Raw genomic sequence first — 7,162 nt, 5'->3', positions numbered from 1 at the left:
GCTGAAGCTAAAGCTCCAATACTTTGGCCATCTGATGTGAAGAGCCAACTTGTTGGAAAAGACCCTGATGCTGGGAAAGACTGAGGGCAGGAGGAGAAGAGGGTGACAGAGAATGAGATAGTTGGATGGCACCACTAACTCAATGGCCATGAGTCTGAGCAAACTCCAGGAGATGGTGAAGAACAGGGAAGCCCAGCGTGCTCCATTCCACAGGGTCACAAAGAGTCAGACATGACTGAGCAACTGAACAGCAACCACGAGAACAACTGTTTATCTTATTTCCACTTATTCCTTCAAGATATCTCTCTTCATGTTCCTTTCTTTATTCCTACCATTTTTTGCACACTCATCCATCCCAACACAAACACACACATACAAACACACACACATACACAGTGGCCCCAACACAATCCTCTTGGGTCTCAGCCCTCTGAAATGAAGCCTTGCACCTCTGCAGCAGGCAGAAGTGCTCATGTGTATTTAACAGTTAATTTTAATTTTTTAAAAAAGAAAATATAACATAAGTTTAATTTGTGACTTTTGTAAGTAGGAGTTATAGGATTTATAGTTTGACCAGAATAATTATATCATTGGACTTCCATCGTAGCTCAACTGGTAAAGAATCTTCCTGCAATGCAGGAGACCCTGGTTCAATTCCTGGATCAGGAAGATGCCATGGAGAAGGGATCGGCTACCCACTTCAGCATTCTTGAGCTTCCCTTGTGGCTCAGCTGGTAAAGAATCTGCCTGCAAGGTGGGAGACCTGGGTGTGATCCTTGGATTGGGAAGAGCCCCTGAAAAATGGAATGGCTACTCACTCCAGTGTTCTTGCCTGGAGAATCCCATGAACAGAGGAGTCTGGCAGGCTATAGTCCATGGGGTCACAAACAGTCGGACACAACTGAGCAACTTTCTTTCTGTTTCACTTTTGTAGGAGGGATTTAGAAAGCATTTTCTTTGCCTTTTGCCTTCTTTGTAGCTGCTAGAACCTGCCCTGATTCCACGAATAAAGCTGGAATTGAGTCAGACAGTGATGCCATAACCTGCTGCCCAGCAGTCTTATCACTGCCCATGGCAGTTTGTGTGTCATGGACTTAGGAAGAGAGAACTCACAGAGCTCTTCCTGCCAATACTCCTGTGAATGCCTGCTATACATAAACCAGTCCACAATCTCTGATGCTTCTAACCTGCACTGTGATAGTATTTGGAAATGGGTCTTTAGAGGTATTTAAGGTTAGATGAGACCATGAGAATAACCACTCGTGATGGAATTAGTGCCCTTTTAAGAAGAGACACAAAACCTCTCCATCTCCTTCTCTCTACCTCTTTCTCTCTTTTCCTCTCACTCTCCCATGTGAGGGCATAACCAGGAAGAGCTCTTGCTGTTGTTGTTGTTTAGCCACTAAGTCATATCCAACACTTTTGTGACCTCATAGACTGTAGCCTGCCAGGCTCCTTGGTCCATGGGATTTCTCAGGCAAGAAAACTGGAGTGGGTTGCCATTTCTTTCTCTAGCGAATCTACCAAATGAGCCAGATCTTCACCTTGAACTTTCTCTAGGACTGCAAGAAAATGAATTTCTGCTGTGTAAGACTTGCAGTCTGTGATATTTTGTTAAGGCAGCTCAAGCTGACTGGTACATTATAAAATCATTATTTGCTAAACAGAAAGGGAATGTGTAGCAGTAAGTTATATCACAAGATTCATAGTCCTGGACATATATGTAAATCCTCCCTCAATAAAAAAGATAGCTTTCAGCAATAAAGTTGTGATAGCATTTTTGTTATATTTCACATGTCAGTCAGTCAGTCAGTTCAGTCGCTCAGTTGTGTCCGACTCTTTGCGACCCCACGAATTGCAGCACACCAGGCCTCCCTGTCCATCACCAACTCCCGGAGTCCACCCAAACTCATGTCCATCAAGTCAGTGATGCCATCCAGCCATCTCATCCTTTGTCATCCCCTTCTTCTCCTGCCCCCAATCCCTCCCAGCATCAGAGTCTTTTCCAATGAGTCAACTCTTCACATGAGGTGGCCAAAGTACTGGAGTTTCAGCTTTAGCATCATTCCTTCCAAAGAAATCCCAGGGCTGATCTCCTTCAGAATGGACTGGTTGGATCTCCTTGCAGTCCAAGGGACTCTCAAGAGTCTTCTCCAACACCACAGTTCAAAAGCATCAATTCTTTGGCGCTCAGCCTTCTTCACAGTCCAACTCTCACATCCATACATGACCACTGGGAAAACCATAGCCTTGACTAGACGGACCTTTGTTGGCAAGCCAATCTCATTTGGAGTAAAATGAGGCAGTAACAGACACGGCATGATTTCTGAAATCTCAGCCTCTCCTCCAGCTTTGACATAGTGCCTGAAATTCTCTCCCCTTTAGGCTCACTCTTAAGGAACATCAGAAAAATAGGCATTTTTAACTGGGCCATTTTCAAGGAATAATAATTTTTTAAAAAATTGTAACGTATTCAGAGGCACGACCCGATGTTTCCATTTTCACATCTGATTCTCACAGCAGAAATGTGAAATACTATTACTTTTGTTGGAGAAACAAGTGTCATGGAGAATGGATAAGGGGCTTGCCCTTATGTTGTATAGACAATGTGACAGATCCAAAATTGTAGAAATACATCACCATCCCTCAGTGTCCTTGGAATCAGGGAAGAAATTAGGAAGTTACTTACTAAGCTGGGATCAGAGCAAGGGGGCTGAAGAGTCCATGGTATTTGGTCCAAACCATGAGACCTGATGCCATGAACCCTCCCCCTGTCCACTACAGCAGACAGCTCACTCAGGGAAAGTGTTTCTCTATCGGAATGATGCAGAATTACCACATGTTCATTCCCGGCCCTGATCTCCAGGCTGGCCCAGGTCAAACGCCTTCTTTTTCACACTTGTTTCTGTGATCAGAGCTCTACATAATAGATATGCATATTAAAAAAAAAAAAAAGACCAATAGTTAATTTACAAAAGCAACAGTAGGTTTTGAGTTAGGATGTATAGGTAATCTTTCTACAAGGCCTTTGTAACAATTTTATAAATTTAAAATACAATAAAATACTACTACTAAGTCACTTCAGTCGTGTCTGACTCTGTGAGACCCCATAGATGGCAGCCCACCAGGCTCCACCATCCCTGGGATTCTCCAGGCAAGAACACTGGAGTGGATTGCCATTTCCTTCTCCAAATAAACATTTTTTCCTGGGAATTCCTATCTTAAACTAATGGATTTAACTAATGCTTTTATTTTTGTTGTACCAAGTATGCTGTGCTGCTGCTGCTTAGTTGCTTCAGTCGTGTCCAACTCTGTTTGACCCTGTGGCTTGTAGCCCACCAGGCCCTCTGTCCATGGAACTCTCCAGGCAAGAATACTGGAGTGGGTTGCCATACCGTCCTCCAGGGGATCTTCCCAACCCAGGGATCAAACACAAGTCTCCTGCATTGCAGGCAGATTCTTTACCACTGAGCCACCAGGGAAGCCCCCTGTACCAAGTATACTCTCTCTTTTTACAGCTCATCAAAAAGAAAGAGTATGTGGGCTTTGTAGCTATGGAGTCAATCTTCTGATGCTCTCCAGCTATGTTTATTTAACATCTCTGAGCCTGAGTTTTCTCATCTACAGAACTGCAATAATAATCCTTACCTCGGGAGACTGATTAAGGTCAAGAGGCAATCTATGTAAAGCAGTTAGTACAGAGCCTGACACAGAGTCAGCATGTGCCAATGCTAGTTCTCATTTCACCAGGAGCATTTTCACAGCCAGAAGCACACAGTCCATCTCAAACCCTGTGGTGCCCAGCAGAGGCCCCAGCACAAAGTAGGTGTTCAAAAAATGTTTGTAGAACGAATAAATCACAGCCAATGAACAAACACAGGATACACAGTAATTGCAAGTTACTGGTAAGTTATTTGCTGAATTACCAGGATCAATGTCCTCTAGCTAAAGACACACTTGTAGTTGAACAAATTAAATTTATTATCTTCACAACCAGGAAGAAATTACACCATGGTAACTATGGGGCATCTCAGTGAGACTGTTAAAAAAAGACTTACTGGATTCAGGCTTCATGTTAAAAGACTTTAGGGGGAGGGTTTAAGGGAAACAAGGCTTGATCTTGATTGAGTGCGGTCAGGAAGTGGATTTAAATCTATGATTGGGTCTTTTCATAAATCTTATCTAGAGAGAGGACAAACAAGAGTGAGCTTAATGCTGTACTTGGTAAAGAGTCAGCAGCCACTCATTTTAGGCAGGACAGCATGAAGTTACATGTTGCTGTGGTTTGGACAATGTTCATGATTTTGAGAGTGTTCAGACATGATAATGGAGTGGTCTGGTTGTCTTCTCACCCTCTGCCTCCCTCTTCTCCTTTTGCTTTCGATCAATGAAATGGTTGGAAATGGTTCGATCAATGAAATGGTCACCGACTCAAGGCACACGAACTTGAGCAAACTCCGGGAGATAGTGAGGGGCAGGGAGGCTGGTTGTGCTGCAGTTCATGGAGTTGCAAAGAGTCAGGCACAACTTAGCAACTGAAAAACAACTGGTCGTCTTGGTCCATCACATCACAGAGTGACCTTGTCTGATACTGGTGTGCTATGAAATTATCCAGCAGGAGAACACCAAAGCCTAGTTGTGAGTTCCAGACCTTTCCTCGATACTGGGGCAGTGTTTCTTTTTTCTCACTCTGAAGAAGCTTCTTGGTAACAGGATTAATTCTTGAAAATATATCTCTTAGGATGAGGATCTATTTCTGTATAGGACATTTCTCTACTTTTCATTGATTATAAACCAAATCTATATTTAATCTGGTGAGTGTTGGTTTAATTTTCACCAAAAAACTACACTTGATAATTCTTGTGGCTCCTGCATTACAGGCAGATTAGTAATAGATGTATATATTACTTTTTAAATCTCTCAACATTATAAATTATATTACCCTCATTTTACAGATGATGGAAACGGAGGCTCAAAGATGTAAGTAACTCTCCAATACTAGGTGATAAAGCTGGGATCAGAACTCACGACTGCACCCCTGCCAGGACCCACAACACTACTTCCCTCTCCTTCTTCCTGGAGTGACTATTCGCAAGTCATTGATAATATTAACAAGAGAGCAAGATGAATGGGAAAAAAGCAATGTGAAATTATAAATAAAAAACACATAATTTTGAGAATTGTCACTTATTATAAAACTATATTAAAATGAAGATAATGTTGTCAAGACAATTGCAAAAATAAAGTACAGAACAAGATGGAACCAAATGGGAAAAGCATTTGAGTTTGGTTTTGGTTGTTTCAGCTGTTTTTTGTTTGTTTTCTTGTTTTAGGTGATGGTGCTAACGCAGCATGGAACCGTGGAGAGAGACATGAAATCCAGTAGATGTGCCAGTTAGTAACTAGAAAGGAATGTCAGCCGACTCTGAGATAGATTTAGATATGCAAGAGGTTTATTGGAAAGATGTCTTAGTCCACTGGGGCTGTAATAGCAAAAACACTATAAATGGGCTGGCTTATTAAAAACAGAAATGTCTTTCTCACAGTTGCGGAGGCTGAGGAGAAGTCAATGGCAGTCTCCCCCTCCCCTACCTCTCTGATTACCCACTACAAAAGACAAAGAGGAAAGAAGACTCTGGTTGGGCAGGAAGAGCTTTTCAACCACAAGGTTGACTTGTCACCTGTACAAGGAAAAGGAGAAGGAAGCAGGTTGGACAGGGAAAGCCTCCAGCTGCAATGCCGCTCTAACAGGCCTCTGCCAACTCAGTGAGTCATTCCAAACCCATTGGGTACAAATGACAAGGCCCTAGGAATCCCAGCCTGCCCACTTGCTGACTGGGAGTTGCCCAGAAAGAGCCTGGCTTTAGCTTGCAAGATTTGGTAGGTGCTGAGGGGGTTTCAGCTAGAAGTTGTCAGCTAATTAATTACCCTCCCTGCAGCTAGAAGGCAAATTCTTTCCTGAAGAGAGGTCAGAGTGGTCCATCTCCATGGCTATCACAGGATGTACATTCTATTAAGAAGTAGGGGGTCTTCCTCAAGATCTGCTGAAGCCAAGGTGAAATATCTCCAAGTATGTTCTTTTCTTTAGTCTTGGGTTCATGCTCATCAAGCAGCATTCAGCCACTTGGATTAGTAGGTATTCCAATTCCAGGAAAGAAGTAATTGAGAAAGCCAACTCAAAGTATGATAACTACTAGGAAGAGAAGTTATCCATTAAAATGAATGCACAGACCATCAAAACAGCATGGCTACTGGCCCACTTCTTGATTTTACAGATGAGGAAACCAGCCCACAGCAAGGTTAACTCATCTGCCTATAATCATAGAAGGATGGAATGAAGTAGAACTCAGGTCCTCTCCACACACTCACTTTTGTTAAGAAGCATCATTACACATTAGACCCATCACTTTTGCATACCAGGTAGAAATTCTGTGTCTAAACATTAAAAGCTAAGTACCTGGTTTGGATACTGTTAATTGTATCAACGCTTAACAACCCATGGGATTTCTTCAGAAACAGTCTGTTAAATATTATTCTCACACATCACATATTGTGTTGTAGCAGGCATTTTTAATATCTTTGGATTTTCAGTCCATTAGTGCTGCTGGCAGCTGAAACAATCACATGTACCAAGATAAAATTCTTTCAGGGTCTTCTTGATGAAGTTTCCTAACTATCACGGGCTTTTTATTTTTGAAACTTAGTAGAAAATTCTGTACTCCTAAGTGAAATTTTAGTGTCTTATATGTCTTAGTACCTGACTCTATTTTGAGATCATGCCAAAGATCATGTGCATTTTATAGCAAAAATCCACAAGGATATAGCGTATATAGTATAGAGAAGAGATAGGAAAATATTTAACTTTTAAATAAGTCCTCATGTTTAATATTTTATAGAAACTTCTAAGTTCTCAAACTTGCTTTTATATGAATAGTAATCCATATTTAATATTATCAAATAGTTGTTAAATTTATTGGAAACTCCTGATTATTTTTGATGAAGTGTCCCCTTAGCAATTTTTAAACAGTTCACTGTGTTTATCAGGCTTAACCATGAGACAAAGGAGAGATAATCTTCACTTAAATAAAATGGTATTTTCTATTTCTTCCTGGCTCAGTTTTGAAAGGTTATACCTTTCTAACAATTTGTCCTTTTCTTCTAG

Source organism: Bubalus bubalis, chromosome 7 (genome assembly GCF_019923935.1).
Source record: "Bubalus bubalis isolate 160015118507 breed Murrah chromosome 7, NDDB_SH_1, whole genome shotgun sequence".
NCBI classification, from domain to species: domain Eukaryota; kingdom Metazoa; phylum Chordata; class Mammalia; order Artiodactyla; family Bovidae; genus Bubalus; species Bubalus bubalis.
The sequence above is the reverse complement of the archived record's forward strand: the minus strand, read 5'-3'. Positions refer to the sequence as shown.